This window comes from Somniosus microcephalus, unplaced genomic scaffold (assembly GCF_052327205.1).
Source record: "Somniosus microcephalus isolate GS21.2 unplaced genomic scaffold, FLI_Smic_1.0 unresolved_chr1, whole genome shotgun sequence".
Classification (NCBI taxonomy): domain Eukaryota; kingdom Metazoa; phylum Chordata; class Chondrichthyes; order Squaliformes; family Somniosidae; genus Somniosus; species Somniosus microcephalus.
Genome location: NW_028225179.1, coordinates 93,917,667 through 93,937,539, shown reverse-complemented (window position 1 = coordinate 93,937,539; position 19,873 = coordinate 93,917,667). Strand labels below are relative to the sequence as shown.

General features: G+C 49.2%; 1 pseudogene; it reads right to left on the bottom strand.

Annotated features, from left to right (window-relative positions):
- Positions 1-19,873, bottom strand: part of LOC147095609 (nuclear factor 7, ovary-like) — a 119,605-nt pseudogene that overhangs the window by 90,260 nt on the left and 9,472 nt on the right.

Sequence of the window (19,873 nt, the reverse complement as noted above, 5' to 3'; positions counted from 1 at the left end):
GCATGGGCTGCTTGCATTCCCACAAACCTCTGTACACTTGGAGGTGACTGAAGAAGATGCGCTTTTGCTTTGCTCCCCGCTGTCCTCTTTATCAACCGCAGCACTCTCGGTGGTCGAAGGAGGAGGACCTGGATGCAGGGCTGCGATGTTTTTTACACTGTTGCACTTGAAGCACTTGATTGTCACCTTGCAGTCTTTTGCCATGTGCATAGTCGACCCACAACACCTGAAGCAGATGCGATTCTCTTTCAGGTATGATTTGCGCTCCTCAATAGGCTGGCCTCTAAATCTTCGAGACTTTTTGAGTGGGTGGGGCTTCTTGTGTATTGGACACTGACGATCTGGGTCATTCACTTTATTCCCAGCAGAACTGGATTGGTTGACTGAGGGTTCGGCTGGAACATTTGTTTTGTGCACGCTGACAGAGGCTTTTTTGCTGTACTTTGTGGGTTTCTCTGTTCTCGAAGGAGCGTAACTGCTGGAGGTGGAGAAAGTGAAACTTGGATCATTCCTCACCTTTGCCTGTTGTTGGTCGAACCTGGAGACGAGAGAGAAGCGGGGAAATGCCACTCCATGGTCTTCCTTGTACCTGGATCCCTCAGCTATCCATTTCTCTAAAAGGTTGTAGGGGAGCTTTTCCACTATTGGGTTTACCCCACAAGCTGTATCCAAAAAGGAGAGGCCTGTCAGCTAACCTTCTCCCTTAGCACACGCCAATTCGAGGAGAATGTCACCCAGTTCTCGAAGCTCGACATTATCTTTGTTGGTTAGCTTCGGAAAGTCCTCAATCTTCTTAAGCAGTGCGTGGCTCAATGAGTTCTGGTGTCCCGTAACAGTCTTCGAGAAGTTGCCAAACCAGGTTGAGGCCTGCTGTGGGATTGCAGACGTGCGCTGAGCGAATTCTCCTCGCCTGTTTTGACGACTCAGCTCTGAGCCACTTTTTCATCAAATCTAGTTCTTCTCTGGCTGACAGATTCAATTCCTTGGTGGTACTCAGGAAGGACGCTTTCCATGACCAATAATTTTCAAGATGGTCATCAAATTCTAGAAACCTGAACTTAACAATTCTCGGTGGATGATGTACCTAGTGAGGTCTTGTGCACCTTATGGATCGGGTGCGGACTGCTTGGCTGGATTGGCCGAGTGCTGTGGAGGTCTCTGCAGGTAAGTCTAACTTGTTCCTTCTCTTTTAAGCTCAGTGTCTCCGAAATCAGGCTGTTTGTTACTGTGGTGGGTAGCTGATTCTGCGTCGAGATACCTGGATGTTTTCTTGAAGAACAATTTGGAGTGTTGTTGGACATACTTGTACGTTGCACTGGACTGAGGGGCTGTTCTGGAACACATGGTTCATGGCTTTGCTCCCCGCCTTCGTACCCCGCACCTTCTTCATAAGCTGCAGCTTCAGCTTCAGCGGCAGCTCTCTGGCTTTGGAGAATGTGGAGACTGGCGTCGAGGTCATCTCTCTGCTTCATCACACTAGCTTCTTTTTCAACGAAGGACAATTGAGCCTGGGCAGCTTTTGCCTTGGCATGTGCTTTGGCGGCATCAGAAGCTGTCGATGACGACAGTCTGCTGAACCGCCGAGATGATCTAAAGGATTCTTGAGAGGACTGTGACTTGGCATCATTTGCTCGAAGAGGCTCATGCTTCTTGGTTGGCTGGTCGACATCCTCTATGGTATATTGTCTTCCTGAGCATAGACTCCATGGTAGCTGAGTGGGATCTTCCTGTGCTTGAGCCCGCTGTGCTGTTGTCATTTCACTATTCTGCCCTTGCAGCGCGTTCCTATGCAGAGCTAGACAGATAGCTAACAACTTGATATCTTCCCATAAAAATCACAAGGCTTGACTTTTCTTGAAAACTTTACTGAAAGATTCTTATTGTGAAACTGAAATACAATACAGAAATGGAAGCACACATTAGTATACAAGCACATAACTGATATGCATACACAAATTTAGGTAGGCCTGAGCAACACTGTACATTTGGCATGTAACTTACCAAAACACGTGGAAACACAGCTTACTGTGAATATACATTTAGCAAACTGAAAGGCATTCTCTTACATTCACTTTAAATTAGCCCTGTACATATTGCATCAAAATACAGCTACAAGTTAACCAGCTGGACACAGAGCGAACACTTCACGGCTAGCTGTGCAGGTTTGCTTACAGAGAAAAGTTACAAACTAAACATTTTCTGCAAAATATAGTGTAAACTAATCATCTATAACATTCTCAAATACTTACAGACAAATAGTGTCCAAGGCTGGAGCGTGACAAGAAAATAACTTCCCAGACCATGTGTGGCTGTAGGTCTGTGATATACAGTAGTTTACTTTACTGCACTTTACTGTGCTTTACTGCGCTTTACTGCATTTTGCTGCAATTGCTAGGTACCAAATATCCACTAGTTGGTGGCACACAATGGAAATCGACCCAAATTATTCAAACCCCTGAATTAACGGGAAAACTAACATAAATTCCAAAGGGAGGCAGCACACTCCCCGCTTGGTACAATTCCATTGTACCACTACAGATACAAAATAAAACCTAAAGAAAACGTCCTTTGGCTGCAAACATACTCATAATTATTTCTCTAGGTTTCTTCAGAAAGGAGGACTACGATCTCTGAGACTGGCCACAGAAACACTTTGACAGCCTCCTCCATGACAATCTTCACCTCCACCTTGCAGATCCTCTTCTCCCTGCTCGGCAGAGTTTTGACAACCAGTCCACCTGGCCATTCATTTCTGTGTGCTTGGCTGCCTTTCAGCAAGACAACATCTCCCACTTTGACATTTGGCTTGTCTTCTGTCCATTTCCTATGGATCTGTAGGGTGGGCAAATAATCTCCTCTCCATCTCTTCCAAAAAGTGTCTGCAAGCCACTGGACTTGCTTCCACTGCTTCCCGTGCAGCTCAACCATGTCGAAGTCTCCAGAGGGGGCTGAAATAGCACTCACCTTTTGAGTCAGGAGCATCGCTGGGGTGGGGCTGCAGGCATGTCTGGGTCGGTGGATACCAGCACCAGGGGTCTTGCATTCATGATCGCCATGACTTCAGCCATGAGAGTGCTCAAGGCGTCGTGTGTGAGATGAGTGGGTCCCATGCGAAGCAGCCTAGCATCCAGAATACGCCTGGCAACACCGATGAGCCTCTCCCATGAACCACCCATGTGGGATGAATGCGGAGGGTTACACTCCCACGTGCATTCTTTCATTTGGAGGTAGCTTCTTACTGCTGCATCGTTCGTGTGGTTGTCCAACACCTTACAGGCACCCTTATGTTAGGCCCTCGGTCGGAGCGGAGAAGTTTGGCTGGACCACGGATTGAGAAAAACCTCCTCAGGGCATTGATGGTTAGGAAAGCTTTGTCGTCCATGGATAGTGCTGGCTTGTCATCATCCTTGGACCTTTCAAACACTGAGCATCCTAGGCTTTCTGTGGTCACAGTGAGGCCTGCCTCTTCCTCACAGGCAGAGGAGGTTGACCTATGATGCTGCGTCATGCCATCAAAGTCTTCCTTTACCTGGATCCTGTTTGGGCATGGGCTGAGAAAGGGTGTGCGACCGTTGTGCAACACGTTTGTTTTTAGAGACGTTGACATCCGCTGGTTTGTGGACAGTTCCAGGCAAACTCCACCCACGAGGACCCATCCCAGGTCAAGCCGCTGCGCATAAGGAGCATTGTGGGGCCCATTGATTTGCTAATGCACCTTGTGCACCCTTAAGATGTCTCTTCCCAAGAGCAGGAGGATTAGAGCGTCCAGCTCCACAGCTGGAATCTTGTTGGCAAGTGGCTGTAGGTGGGGCTGATGGCGTGCGACCTCTGGGGAGGAAATTTCCATCCTATCATCTGGCATCATGTCACACTCAATTAAGGTGGGGAGGGGAAGCTGTAGTTTCCCATCCATGGACTCGATCATGAAGTTGCCAACTCTGCTACCGGTAGTCTCTGTTGGCCCTGAACAGGTTTTTAGCATGTATGCAGCTGCGCTGGCCTTGTCTTCAAAGGAATTGAAGAATTCTGTCTTAGCTAGAGACATGTTACTTTGCTCATCAAGTACTGCGTACATCTTGATTGCCTTCTCCTTTCTCCATGCAGGATATGTTTTAACCAAGCAGATTTTGGAGCATGAGTGTGGGCTGCTTGCATTCCCACAAACCTCTGTACACTTGGAGGTGACTGAAGAAGATGCGCTTTGGCTTTGCTCCGCGCTGTCCTCTTTGTCAACTGCAGCACTCTCGGTGGTCGAAGGAGAAGGACCTGGATGCAGGGCTGCGATGTTTTTTTCACTGTTGCACTCGAAGCACTTGATTGTCGCCTTGCAGTCTTTTGCCATGCGCATAGTCGACCCACAACCCCTGAAGCAGATGCTATTCTCTTTCAGGTATGATTTGCGCTCCTCAATAGTCTGGCCTCTAAAGCTTCGAGACTTTTTGAATGGGTGGGGCTTCTTGTCTATTGGACACTGACGATCTGGGTCATTCACTTTATTCCCAGCAGAACTGGATTGGTTGACTGAGGGTTCAGCTGGAACATTTGTTTTGTGCACGCTGACACAGGCTTTTTTGCTGTACTTTGTGGGTTTCTCTGTTCCTGAAGGAGCGTAACTGCTGGAGGTGGAGAAAGTGAAACTTGGATCATTCGTCACCTTTGCCTGTTGTTGAACGGACCTGAAGAAGAGAGAGAAGCGGGGAAATGCCACTCCATGGTCCTCCTTGTACCTGGATCCCTTAGCTATCCATTTCTCTAAAAGATTGTAGGGGAGCTTTTCCACTATTGGGATTACCCCACGAGCTGTATCCAAATACGAGAGGCCTTTCAGCTAACCTTCTACCTTAGCACACGCCAATTCGAGGAGAATGTCACCCAGTTCTCGAAGCTCGACATTATCTTTGTTGGTTTGCTTCGGAAAGTCCTCAATCTTCTTAAGCAGTGCGTCGCTCAATGACTTCTGGTGTCCCATGACAGTCTTCGAGAAGTTGCCAAACCAGGTTGAGGCCTGCTGTGGGATTGCGGACGTGCGCTGAGCGAATTCTCCTCGCCTGTTTTGACGACTCAGCTCCGAGCCACTTTGTCATCAAATCTAGTTCTTCTCTGGCTGACAGATTCAAGTCCTTGGTGGTACTCAGGAAGGACGCTTTCCATGACCAATAATTTTCAAGACGATCATCAAATTCGAAAAACCTGAACTTTACATTTCTCGGTGGATGATGTACCTAGCGAGGTCTTATGCACCTTGTGGCTCGGGTGAGGACTGCTTGGCTGGATTGGCCGAGTGCTGTGGAGGTCTCTGCAGGTAGGTCTTACTTGTTCCTTCTCTTTTAAGCTCAGTGTCTCCGAAATCAGGCTGTTTGTTACTGTGGTGGGTAGCTGATTCTGCGTCGAGATACCTGGATGTTTTCTTGAAGAACAATTTGGAGTGTTGTTGTACATACTTGTACGTTGCACTGGACTGAGGGGCTGTTCTGGAACATATGGTTCATGGCTTTGCTCCCCGCCTTCGTACTCCGCACCTTCTTCATAAGCTGCAGCTTCAGCTTCAGCGGCAGCTCTCTGGCTTTGGAGAATGTGGAGACTGGCGTCGAGGTCATCTCTCTGCTTCATCACACTAGCTTCTTTTTCAACAAAGGACAATTGAGCCTGGGCAGCTTTTGCCTTGGCATGTGATTTGGCGGCATCAGAAGCTGTCGATGACGACGGTCTGCTGAACAGCCGAGATGATCTAGAGGATGCTTTAGAGGACTGTGACTTGGCATCATTTGCTCGAAGAGGCTCATGCTTCTTGGTTGGCTGGTCGACATCCTCTATGGTATGTTGTCTTCCTGAGCATTGACTCATGGTAGCTGAGTGGTATCTTCCTGTGCTTGAGCCCGCTGTGCTGTTGTCATTTCACTATTCTGCCCTTGCAGCGCGTTCCTATGCAGAGCTAGACAGGTAGCTAACAACTTGATATCTTCCCATAAAAATCACAAGGCTTGACTTTTCTTGAAAACTTTACTGAAAGATTCTTATTGTGAAACTGAAATACAATACAGAAATGGAAGCACACATTAGTATACAAGCACATAACTGATATGCATACACAAATTTAGGTAGGCCTGAGCAACACTGTACATTTGGCATGTAACTTACCAAAACACGTGAAAACACAGCTCACTGTGAATATACATTTAGCAAACTGAAAGGCATTCTCTTACATTCACTTTAAATTAGCCCTGTAAATATTGCATCAAAATACAGCTACAAGTTAACCAGCTGGACACAGAGCGAACACTTCACGGCTAGCTGTGCATGTTTGCTTTCAGAGAAAAGTTACAAACTAAACATTTTCTGCAAAATATAGTGTAAACTAATCATCTATAACATTCTCAAATACGTACAGACAAATAGTGTCCAAGGCTGGAGCGTGACAAGAAAATAACTTCCCAGACCATGTGTGGCTGTAGGTCTGTGATATACAGTAGTTTACTTTACTGCACTTTACTGTGCTTTACTGCGCTTTACTGCATTTTGCTGCACTTGCTAGGTACCAAATACCCACTAGGTGGCGGCACACAATGGAAATCGACCCAAATTATTCAAACCCCTGAATTAACGGGAAAACTAACATAAATTCCAAAGGGAGGCAGCACACTCCCCGCTTGGTACAATTCCATTGTACCACTACAGATACAAAATAAAACCTAAAGAAAACGTCCTTTGGCTGCAAACATACTCAGAATTCTTTCTCTAGGTTTCTTCAGAAAGGAAGACTACGATCTCTGAGACTGGCCACAGAAACACTTTGACAGCCTCCTCCATGACAATCTTCACCTCCACCTTGCAGATCCTCTTGTCCCTGCTCGGCAGAGTTTTGACAACCAGTCCACCTGGCCATTCATTTCTGTGTGCTTGGCTGCCTTTCAGCAAGACAACATCTCACACTTTGACATTTGGCTTGTCTTCTGTCCATTTCCTATGGCTCTGTAGGGTGGGCAAATACTCTCCTCTCCATCTCTTCCAAAAAGTGTCTGCAAGCCACTGGACTTGCTTCCACTGCTTCCCGTGCAGCTCAGCCATGTCGAAGTCTCCAGAGGGGGCTGAAATAGCACTCACCTTTTGAGTCAGGAGCATCGCTGGGGTGGGGCTGCAGGCATGTCTGGGTCGGTGGACACCAGCACCAGGGGTCTTGCATTCATGATCGCCATGACTTCAGCCATGAGAGTGCTCAAGGCGTCGTGTGTGAGATGAGTGGGTCCCATCCGAAGAAGCCTAGCATCCAGAATACGCCTGGCAACACCGATGAGCCTCTCCCATGAACCACCCATGTGGGATGAATGCGGAGGGTTACACTCCCACGTGCATTCTTTCATTTGGAGGTAGCTTCTTACTGCTGCATCGTTCGTGTGGTTGTCCAACACCTTACAGGCACCCTTATGTTAGGCCCTCGGTCGGAGCGGAGAAGTTTGGCTGGACCACGGATTGAGAAAAACCTCCTCAGGGCATTGATGGCTAGGAAAGCTTTGTCGTCCATGGATAGTGCTGGCTTGTCATCATCCTTGGACCTTTCAAACACTGAGCATCGTAGGCTGTCTGTGGTCACAGTAAGGCCTGCCTCTTCCTCACAGGCAGAGGAGGTTGACCTATGATGCTGCATCATGCCATCAAAGTCTTCCTTTACCTGGATCCTGTTTGGGCATGGGCTGAGAAAGGGTGTGCGACCGTTGTGCAACACGTTTGTTTTTAGAGACGTTGACATCCACTGGTTTGTGGACAGTTTCCAGGCAAACTCCACCCACGAGGACCCATCCCAGGTCAAGCCGCTGCGCATAAGGAGCATTGTTGGGCCCATTGATTTGCTAATGCACCTTGTGCATCCTAAAGATGTCTCTTCCCAAGAGCAGGAGGATTAGAGCGTCCAGGTCCACAGCTGGAATCTTGTTGGCAACTGGCTGTAGGTGGGGCTGATGGCGTGCGACCTCTGGGGAGGGAATTTCCATCCTATCATCTGGCATCATGTCACACTCAATTAAGGTGGGGAGGGGAAGCTGTAGTTTCCCATCCATGGACTCGATCATGAAGTTGCCAACTCTGCTACCGGTAGTCTCTGTTGGCCCTGGACAGGTTTTTAGCATGTACGCAGCTGCGCTGGCCTTGACTTCAAAGGGATTGAAGAATTCTGTCTTAGCTAGAGACATGTTACTTTGCTCATCAAGTACTGCGTACATCTTGATTGCCTTCTCCTTTCTCCATGCAGGATATGCTTTAACCAAGCAGATTTTGGAGCATGAGTGTGGGCTGCTTGCATTCCCACAAACCTCTGTACACTTGGAGGTGACTGAAGAAGATGCGCTTTGGCTTTGCTCCGCGCTGTCCTCTTTGTCAACTGCAGCACTCTCGGTGGTCGAAGGAGGAGGACCTGGATGCAGGGCTGCGATGTTTTTTTCACTGTTGCACTCGAAGCACTTGATTGTCGCCTTGCAGTCTTTTGCCATGTGCAAAGTCGACCCACAACACCGAAAGCAGATGCGATTCTCTTTCAGGTATGATTTGCGCTCATCAATAGGCTGGCCTCTAAAGCTTCGAGACTTTTTGAGTGGGTGGGGCTTCTTGTGTATTGGACACTGACGATCTGGGTCATCCACTTTATTCCCAGCAGAACTGGATTGGTTGACTGAGGGTTCAGCTGGAACATTTGTTTTGTGCACGCTGACACAGGCTTTTTTGCTGTACTTTGTGGGTTTCTCTGTTCCTGAAGGAGCGTAACTGCTGGAGGTGGAGAAAGTGAAACTTGGATCATTCGTCACCTTTGCCTGTTGGACGAACCTGGAGAAGAGAGAGAAGCGGGGAAATGCCACTCCATGGTCCTCCTTGTACCTGGATCCCTTAGCTATCCATTTCTCTAAAAGGTTGTAGGGGAGCTTTTCCACTATTGGGATTACCCCACGAGCTGTATCGAAATACGAGAGGCCTTTCAGCTAACATTCTACCTTAGCACACGGCAATTCGAGGAGAATGTCACCCAGTTCTCAAAGCTCGACATTATCTTTGTTGGTTAGCTTCGGAAAGTCGTCAATGTTCTTAAGCAGTGCGTGGCTCAATGACTTCTGGTGTCCCATAACAGTCTTCGAGAAGTTGCCAAACCAGGTTGAGGCCTGCTGTGGGATTGCGGACGTGCGCTGTGCGAATTCTCCTCGCCTGTTTTGACGACTCAGCTCCGAGCCACTTTGTCATCAAATCCATTTCTTCTCTGGCTGACAGATTCAAGTCCTTGGTGGTACTCAGGAAGGACGCTTTCCATGACCAATAATTTTCAAGACGGTCATCAAATTCTATAAACTTGAACTTAACATTTCTCGGTGGATGATGTAGCTAGCGAGGTCTTATGCACCTTGTGGCTCGGGTGAGGACTGCTTGGCTGGATTGGCCGCGTGCTGTGGAGGTCTCTGCAGGTAAGTCTTACTTGTTCCTTCTCTTTTAAGCTCAGTGTCTCCGAAATCAGGCTGTTTGTTACTGTGGTGGGTAGCTGATTCTGCGTCGAGATACCTGGATGTTTTCTTGAGAACAATTTGGAGTGTTGTTGGACATACTCACTTGTACGTTGCACTGGACTGAGGGGCTGTTCTGGAACATATGGTTCATGGCTTTGCTCCCCACCTTCGTACTCCGCACCTTCTTCATAACCTGCAGCTTCAGCTTCAGCAGCAGCTCTCTGGCTTTGGAGAATGTGGAGACTGGCGTCGAGGTCATCTCTCTGCTTCATCACACTAGCTTCTTTTTCAACGAAGGACAATTGAGCCTGGGCAGCTTTTGCCTTGGCATGTGCTTTGGCGGCTGCAGAAGCTGTCGATGACGATGGTCTGCTGGACCGCCGAGATGATCTAGAGGATGCTTTAGAGGACTTTGACTTGGCATCATTTGCTCGAAGAGGCTCATGCTTCTTGGTTGGCTGGTCGACATCCTCTATGGTATATTGTCTTCCTGAGCATAGACTCATGGTAGCTGAGTGGTATCTTCCTGTGCTTGAGCCCGCTGTGCTGTTGTCATTTCACTATTCTGCCCTTGCAGCGCGTTCCTATGCAGAGCGAGACAGGAAGCTAACAACTTGATATCTTCCCATAAAAATCACAAGGCTTGTCTTTTCTTGTAAACTTTACTGAAAGATTCTTATTGTGAAACTGAAATACAATACAGAAATGGAAGCACACATTAGTATACAAGCACATAACTGATATGCATACAAAAATTTAGGTAGGCCTGAGCAACACTGTACATTTGGCATGTAACTTACCAAAACACGTGGAAACACAGCTTACTGTGAATATACATTTAGCAAACTGAAAAGCATTCTCTTACATTCAATTTAAATTAGCCCTGTACATATTGCATCAAAATACAGCTACAAATTAACCAGCTAGTCACAGAGTGAACACTTCATGGCTAGCTGTGCAGGTTTGCTTACGGAGAAAAGTTACAAACTAAACATTTTCTGCAAAATATAGTGTACACTAATCCTCTATAACATTCTCAAGTACTGACAGAAAAATAGTGTCCAAGGCTGGAGCGTGACAAGAAAATAACTTCCCAGACCATGTGTGGCTGTCGGTCTGTGATATACAGTACTTTACTTTACTACACTTTACTGTGCTTTCCTGCGCTTTACTGCGTTTTACTGCACTTGCTAGGTACCAAATATCCACTAGGTGGCGGCACACAATGGAAATCGACCCAAATTACTCAAACCCCTGAATTAACTGGAATACTAACATAAATTCCAAAGGGAGGCAGCACACTCCCCGCTTGGTACAATTCCATTGTACCACTACAGATACAAACTAAAACCTAAAGAAAACGTCCTTTGGCTGCAAACATACTCAGAATCCTTTCTCTAGGTTTCTTCAGAAAGGAGGACTGCGACCTCTGAGACTGGCCTCAGAAACACTTTGACAGTCTCCTCCATGACAATCTTCACCTCCACCTTGCATATCCTCTTCTCCCTGCTCGGCAGAGTTTTGACAACCAGTCCACCTGGCCATTCATTTCTGTGTGCTTGGCTGCCTTTCAGCAAGACAACATCTCCCACTTTGACATTTGGCTAGTCTTCTGTCCATTTCCTATGTCTCTGTAGGGTGGGCAAATACTCTCCTCTCCATCTCTTCCATAAAGTGTCTGCAAGACACTGGACATGCTTCCACTGCTCCCCGTGCAGCTCAGCCATGTCGAAGTCTCCAGAGGGGGCTAAAATAGCACTCACCTTTTGAGCCAGGAGCATCGCTGGGGTGGGGACTGCAGGCATGTCTGGGTCAGTGGACACCGGCACCACGGGTCTTGCATTCATGATCGCCATGACTTCAGCCATTAGAGTGCTGAAGGCATCGTGTGTAAGACGAGTGGGTCCCATCCGAAGCAGCATAGCATCCAGAATACGCCTGGCAACACCGATGAGCCTCTCCCATGAACCACCCATGTGGGATGAATGCGGGGGGTTACACTCCCACGTGCATTCTTTATTTTGGAGGTAGCTTCTTACTGCTGCATTGTCCGTGTGGATGTCCAACACCTTACAGGTACCCACGAAGTTAGTCCCTCGGTCGGAGCGGAGAAGTTTGGCTGGACCACGGATTAAGAAAAACCTCCTCAGGGCATTGATGGTTAGGAAAGCTTTGTCGTCCATGGATAGTGCTGGCTTGGCATCATCCTTGGACCTTTCAAACACTGAGCATCTTAGGCTGTCTGTGCTCACAGTGAGGCCTGCCTCTCCCTCACAGGCAGAGGAGGTTGATCTATGATGCTGCGTCATGCCATCGTAGTCCTCCTTTACCTGGATCCTGTTTGGGCATGGGCTGAGAAAGGGTGTGCGACCATTGTGCAACATGTTTGTTTTTATAGACGTTGACATCCGCTGGTTTGTGGACAGTTTCCAGGCAAACTCCACCCATGAGGACCCATCCCAGGTCAAGCCGCTGTGCATAAGGAGCATTGTTGGGCCCGTTGATTTGCTAACGCACCTTGTGCACCCTTAAGATGTCTCTTCCCAAGAGCAGGAGAATTAGAGCGTCCGGGTCCACAGCTGGAATCTTGTTGGCAACTGGCTGTAGGTGGGGCTGATGGCGTGTGACCTCTGGGGAGGGAATTTCTTTCCTATCATCTGGCATCATGTCACACTCAATTAAGGTGGGGAGGGGAAGCTGTAGTTTCCCATCCATGGACTCGATCATGAAGTTGCCAACTCTGCTACCGGTAGTCTCTGTTGTCCCTGAACAGGTTTATAGCGTTTTTGGAGCTGCGCTGGCCTTGACTTCAAAGAGATTGAAGAATTCTGTCTTCGCTAGAGACTTGTTACTTTGCTCATCAAGCACTGCGTACATCTTGATTGCCTTCTGCTTTCTCCCTGCAGGATATGCTTTAACCAAGCAGATTTTGGAGCATGAGTGTGGGCTGCTTGCATTCCCACAAACCTCTATAAACTTGGAGGTGACTGAAGAAGATGCGCTTTTGCTTTGCTCCCCGCTGTCCTCTTCGCTAACCGCAGCACTCTCGGTGCTTGAAGGAGGAGGACCTGGATGCAGGGCTGCAATGTTTTTTTCACTGTTGCACTCGAAGCACTTGATTGTCGCCTTGCAGTCTTTTGCCATGTGCATAGTCGACCCACAACACCTGAAGCAGATGCTATTCTCTTTCAGGTATGATTTGTGCTCATCAATAGGCTTGCCTCTAAAGCTTCGAGACTTTTTGAGTGGGTGGGGCTTCTTGTGTATTGGACACTGAGGATCTGGTTCATCCACTTTATTCCCAGCAGAACTGGATTGGTTGACTGAGGGTTCAGCTGGAACATTTGTTTTGTGCACGCTCACAGAGGCTTTGTTGCTGTACTTTGTGGGTTTCTCTGTTCGCGAAGGTGCGTAACTGCTGGAGGTGGAGAAAGTGAAACTTGGATCATTCCTCACCTTTGCCTGTTGTTGGACGAACCTGGAGAAGAGAGAGAAGCGGGGAAATGCCACTCCATGGTCCTCCTTGTACCTGGATCCCTTAGCTATCCATTTCTCGTAAAGGTTGTAGGGGAGCTTTTCCACTATTGGGTTTACCCCACAAGCTGTATCCAAAAAGGAGAGGCCTGTCAGGTAACCTTCTCCCTTAGCACACTCCAGTTCGAGGAGAATGTCACCCAGTTCTCGAAGCTCGACATTATCTTTTGTTGGTTAGCTTCGGAAAGTCCTCAATCTTCTTAAGCAGTGCGTGGCTCAATGACTTCTGGTGTCCCATAACAGTCTTCGAGAAGTTGCCAAACCAGGTTGAGGCCTGCTGTGGGATTGTGGACGTGCGCTGAGCGAATTCTCCTCGCCTGTTTTGACGACTCAGCTCCGAGCCACTTTTTCATCAAATCTAGTTCTTCTCTGGTTGACAGATTCAAGTCCTTGGTGGTACTCAGGAAGGATCCTTTCCATGACCAATAATTTTCAGGACGGTCATCAAATTCTAGAAGACCTGAACTTAACAACTCTCGGCGGATGAGGTACCTAGCGAGGTCTTGTGCACCTTGTGGCTCGGGTGAGGACTGCTTGGCTGGATTGGCCGAGTGCTGTGGAGGTCTCTGCAGGTAAGTCTTACTTGGTTCTTCTCTCTTAAGCTCAGTGTCTCCGAAAACAGGCTGTTTGTTACTGTGGTGGGTAGCTGGTTCTGCGTCGAGATACCTGGATGTTTCCTTGAAGAACAATTTGGAGTGTTGTTGGACATACTCACTTGTGTGTTGCACTGGACTGATGGGCTGTTCTGGAACATATGGTTCATGGCTGTGCTCCCCGCCTTCGTTCTCCGCACCTTCTTCATAAGCTGCAGCTTCAGCTTCAGCGGCAGCTCTCTGGCTTTGGAGAATGTGGAGACTGGCGTCGAGGTCAGCTCTCTGCTTCATCACACTAGCTTCTTTTTCAGCGAAGGACAATTGAGCCTGGGCAGCTTTTGGCTTGGCATGTGCTTTGGCGGCTGCAGAAGCTGTCGATGACGACGGTCTGCTGGACCGCCGAGATGAACTAGAGGATGCTTTAGAGGACTGTGACTTGGCATCATTTGCTCGAAGAGGCTCATGCTTCTTGTTTGGCTGGTCGACATCCTTTATGGTATATTGTCTTCCTGAGCGTAGACTCATGGTAGCTGAGTGGTATCTTCTTGTGCTTGAGCCCGCTGTGCTGTTTTCTTTTCACTATTCTGCCCTTGTAGCGCGTTCCTATGCAGATCTAGACAGATAGCTAACAACTTGATATCTTCCCATAAAAATCACAAGGCTTGACTTTTCTTGTAAACTTTACTGAAAGATTCTTATTGTGAAACTGAAATACAATGCAGAAATGGAAGCACACATTAGTATACAAGCACATAACTGATATGCATACACAAATTTAGGTAGGCCTGAGCAACACAGTACATTTGGCATGTAAATTACCAAAACACGTGGAAACACAGCTTACTGTGAATATACATTTAGCAAACTGAAAGGCATTCTCTTACATTCACTTTAAATTAGCCCTGTACATATTGCATCAAAATACAGCTACAAGTTAACCAGCTATACACAAACCGAGCACTTCACGGCTAGCTGTGCAGGATTGCTTACAGAGATAAGTTACAAACTAAACATTTTCTGCAAAATATAGTGTACACTAATCATCTATAACATTCTCAAGTACTTACAGACAAATATTGTCCAAGGCTGGAGCGTGACAAGAAAATAACTTCCCAGACCATGTGTGGCTGTCGGTCTGTGATATACAGTAATTTACTTTACTGCACTTTACTGTGCTTTACTGCACTTGCTAGGTACCAAATATCCACTAGGTGGTGGCACACAATGGAAATCGACCCAAATTGCTCAAGCCCCTGAATTAACTGGAAAACTAACATAAATTCCGAAAGGGAGGGAGCACACTCATCGTACAATCAGGATACAACAAACGATAGAGCTTCTCTGTGAATGTGTCAGTGAAAGTGCAGAGATTGGACATATGATCATCATTGTGAAAGGTCACCTGTCCTCTCTCATAGTCCAGGTAAACTCCGATAATCCTGCGATTCACACTCAGGGTTAATGGGACTAATGTACTTTCAACAGCTCTATATTCATTTCCATTTAACGGGGGCACAACCCAATGTCATTGTTTAGGCCCCAGGTTTAACTCTCCTTTCCTATTGGATGACTCTCCGCCAAACCCAAAGTGCACTCAGTCTTGTCCCTGAAGTCCACCGCTCAGTACTATTTCCCTGATGTGAATCCCTGTGACCCCAGGACACAGAGAGTAGCATTGAATCCCTCCGAGTTATCAGGAAACAAAAATTCAGTGCTACCGAGTCTCACACTGGTCCGGTCCACAGACAAAACAAGCTAATGATGTGCTGTGTTTGGCTCCAGGGTCAGTGAGGCTGGGACTGGGGGAAATAAAAATGACATCATGTTAACAATTTTGGACAGAGGAAAGTGGACGGACACGGATTAATATTTGATGTCTGTAGAACTGGACTTGGCAGCCAATCCATAACTTCCGTATTAGTAAATATTGCATAGTGGGTACAGTGTAGAGTTTGATATATTCCCAGACTCCAGTATACGGTGAACAGATATTACAGACTGGGTACAGTGTACAGTTAGACATATTCCTAGACTCCAGTGTATGGTGATGTGGTAAACCACTGTTAACCCTGTACATGTCTGTGTGGTAAACCACTGTTAACTCTGTACAAGTCCGGGCATGTCTCCACCCCTGGCTCCACCCCGAAGCCCGGGTATAAAGGTGACTCACCACCATTCCCCTGGGAGCTCTTAGGTTGGATTCACTAGCAGACGCATGCTCCAGTTCTTAGTCTATAAAAGCCTACTTCATATAAGTCCGTCTCGTAGTCTTTGGTGTTGTTGATAGCGCATCAATTTTATTGACTAATTTTCGACATGGAGCAAATCTTGAAGCCAGAATGTTTAGACCTGGATCCTTAAGCAGCAGATGCAGCCAATAACTTCGAACACTGGCTGAGCTGTTTCAAAGCCTTCCTGGAGGCCCCCAGCACTACCGTCACGACAGATGACGCGAAACGGCTTGTCTTGAACTCACAGGTGAGCCACCGCATCTACTCGATCATCTGAGACGCCACTACTTACGCAGCCGCCATCGCGACGCTAAAGGAACAATACGTGAGGCCTGTTAACGAGGTCTACGCCAGACACCTCCTGGCTACCCGAAAACAGCGCCCCGGGGAATCAGGTGCCGAATATTTACTGGCACTGAGAGTCCTCAGTGGGGACTGTAATTGCAAAGCGGTGACGGCCAAAGAATGCACGGAAGACCTGATCCGAGACGCCTACGTAGCCGGCATCAGGTCCAACTATACTCGGCAGAGGCTGTTGGAACAGAGGGGGTTCGACCTGCAGAAGACGGTGGCCCTCGCTAACTCACTAGACATGGCCCTCCAGAACATGGACGCCTACCCCCCTGACCGGATGGCCACGTGGATGCCACGGGAGCAGCCATCTTGGGACCCGGTAAGGCCACAAGCCGCCGGCAGCCCAACTACAGCTGCAATGACCAGAGGCCAGAAATGCTACTTCTGCGGCCAGGCCAAGCACCCCAGACAGCAATGCCCAGCAAAGGACGCGACCTGCTCCAAATGTGGCAAGAAAGGCCACTACGCGAGAGTGTGCAGGGCGAAATCGACCCCCAATTCCAGCAGCGCCGCATGTGAACCGTACAGGCCGCCATTTTGGACCCCACCAACCACGTGTGAGCCGTGCGGGCCGCCATTTTGGGCACCACCACCAGCCGAGTGGGAGCCGCCATCTTGGACACCATTCTGGGACCAGGCCCCCTGCGCGGGCGAATACTACAGTGACCCACCGACCTCGACGATGGCCTCCATCACCCTGGACCAACCTAGGCCCCATCAACTAGCCAGGTCCATGATGAACGTAAAGGTAAATGGCCATGCCACAAATTGCCTTTTCGACTGCGGAAGCACGGAGAGCTTCATCCACCCCGACACAGTGCGACGCTACTCCCTATCGGTTATGCACACACGCCACCAGGTCTTTATGGCCTCAAAGTCCCATACAGCGGACGTCAGCAGCTACTGTGTAGCGACTCTGACAGTGAACGGCGTGGAGTACAGAGAGTTTAAATTCCTCGTCCTGCCACAGCTCTGCGCTCCCGTATTGCTAGGATTAGACTTCCAGTGCCATCTGGAGAGCGTCACGATGGCATATGGCTGGCCCCTGCCCCCACTTACAGTCTGCAGCTGGCAGAATTTAAACACGGCGCCACGCAAAGTATGCAGCCTGTCCACCCTGAAGGTCAAACCCCCCCGTTGTTCGCTAACCTCGCCAAAGACTGCAAGCCAATTGCTACTAAAAGCAGGCGGTACAGTGCCGGGGATAGGAGCTTTATTAAATCGGAAGTAGAAAGACTCCTGAGGGAAGGGATTATCGAGGGCAGCACCAGCCCATGGGGAGCCCAAGTGGTGGTAGTAAAGCCCGGCGAAAAACAGCGCCTGGTTATTGATTACAGCCAGACGATCAATCGATAGATGCAATTAGACGCATACCCACTTCCCCGCATATCTGACATGGTCAACCAGATAGCACAATACCGTGTATTCTCGACGATTGATCTGAAGTCGGCATACCACCAGCTCCCCATCAGGCCTGAGGACCGCCAGTACACGGCCTTCGAGGCTGACGGTCGCATCTACCACTTCCTCCGAGTCCCCTTCGGTGTCACCAATGGGGTCTCGGTCTTCCAAAGGGAGATGGACAGGATGGTTGACCAGAATGCGCTGCAGGCACCTTCCCCGATCTAGACAATGTCACCATCTGTGGCCATGACCGGCAGGACCACGACGCCAACCTAGAAAAATTCCTCCGTGCAGCACAACGGCTGAATCTGACATACAACAGAGAAAAATTTATGTTCCGCACCACGCGCCTCGCTATTCTTGGCTGCGTGGTGGAAAAAGGAGTCATCGGCCCCGACCCCGACCGAATGCGCCCCCTCCTGGAACTACCCCCCCCCCACTGCCTAAAAGCCCTGAAGAGATGCCTAGGGTTCTTCTCTTACTACGCCCAGTGGGTGTCCAACTATGCGGACAAAGCCAGACCCCTCATCAAGTCAACCTCCTTCCCCCTGATGGCAGAGGCCCGTGCGGCCTTCACCCTCATAAAAGAGGACATTGCGAAGGCCACAATGCATGCAGTGGAAGAGTCCATCCCTTTCCAAGTGGAGAGCGATGCATCCGGCTTCGCCCTAGCCGCAACCCTTAACCAGGCGGGGAGACCCGTGGCCTTCTTTTCTCGGACCCACCAGGGCCCCGAAATTCGACACTCCTCAGTCGAGAAGGAGGCCCAGGCGATAGTGGAGGCTGTACGGCACTGGAGGCATTACCTGGCCGGTAAACGTTTCACCCTGCTCACTGACCAACGGTCAGTAGCATTTATGTTTAACAACAGGCAAAGGGGGAAAATCAAAAATGATAAGATATTGCAGTGGAGGATCGAGTTATCCACCTACAACTACGATATCTTATACCGGCCCGGGAAACTTAATGAGCCCCCAGACGCCCTTTCCCGTGGGACATGTGCCAACGCACAAGTCGATAGGCTACGGACCCTCCACAATGATCTCTGCCACCCGGGGGTCACCAGGTTCTTCCATTTTATTAAAGCCCGCAACCTGCCTTACTCCATCAAGGATGTCAGGACCATGACCAGGAACTGCCATGTCTGCGCCGAATGCAAACCGCATTTTTATAGGCCAAACAGGGCACACCTGATTAAAGCCACCCGCCCCTTCGAACGTCTCAGCGTTGATTTCAAGGGGCCCCTACCCTCCTCTGACCGCAACACGTACTTCCTCAATATTATTGATGAGCACTCCCGTTTCCCCTTCGCCATACCCTGCCCGGACATGACCAGCGCCACAGTCATCAGGTGCCTCAATGACCTGTTCGCCATATTTGGCTTCCCCAATTACATCCACAGCGACAGGGGCTCGTCATTCATGAGCGACGAGCTGCGCCAGTACCTGCTCGGGAAGGGCATAGCCACGAGCAGGGCTACCAGCTACAACCCCCGGGGTAACGGACAGGTAGAGAGGGAGAATGCAATGGTGTGAAAGACTGCCATGCTCGCCCTAAAATCCAAGAGCCTCCCAATCTCCCGCTGGCAAGATATCCTCCCCGATGCGCTCCACTCCATACGATCACTGCTCTGTACTGCCACAAACGCCACCCCTCACGAGAAGATGTTTGTCTTCCCCAGGAAATCCACGTCGGGGACATCACTACCGCCATGGCTGACGTCTCCGGGTCCCGTCCTGCTCAGGAAACATGTGAGGAACCAAAAGACGGACCCCCTGGTCGAAAAGGTTCACCTCCTCCACGCCAACCCACAGTGCGCCTACGTGGCGTATCCTGACGGGTGGGAGGACACAGTCTCAATTCGAGACCTCACACCCTCAGGTACCACCCGAAACACCATCGATCACCATCCACTACCTCCACCCACCACCACTACCCACAACGCACCACCGGGGTGTCTACCATGAACTGACGACATGCCGGTGCCATCCCTACCCCAAGAGGACGACACGCCAGTGCTCCGTCCCACGCGAGAAGCGGCCGCGGGCAAAGAACCGCTGCAACCGGCACCACGAACATCATTACGGCAGACAAGACCCCCGGAGAGACTTTCGTATACGAACTTTTGAAACATTTCACCCCGCCGGACTCTTTTTTAAACGAGGGGTGAATGTGGTAAACCACTGTTAACCCTGTACATGTCTGTGTGGTAAACCACTGTTAAATCTGTACAAGTCCGGGCATGTCTCCACCCCTGGCTCCACCCCTAAGCCCGGGTATA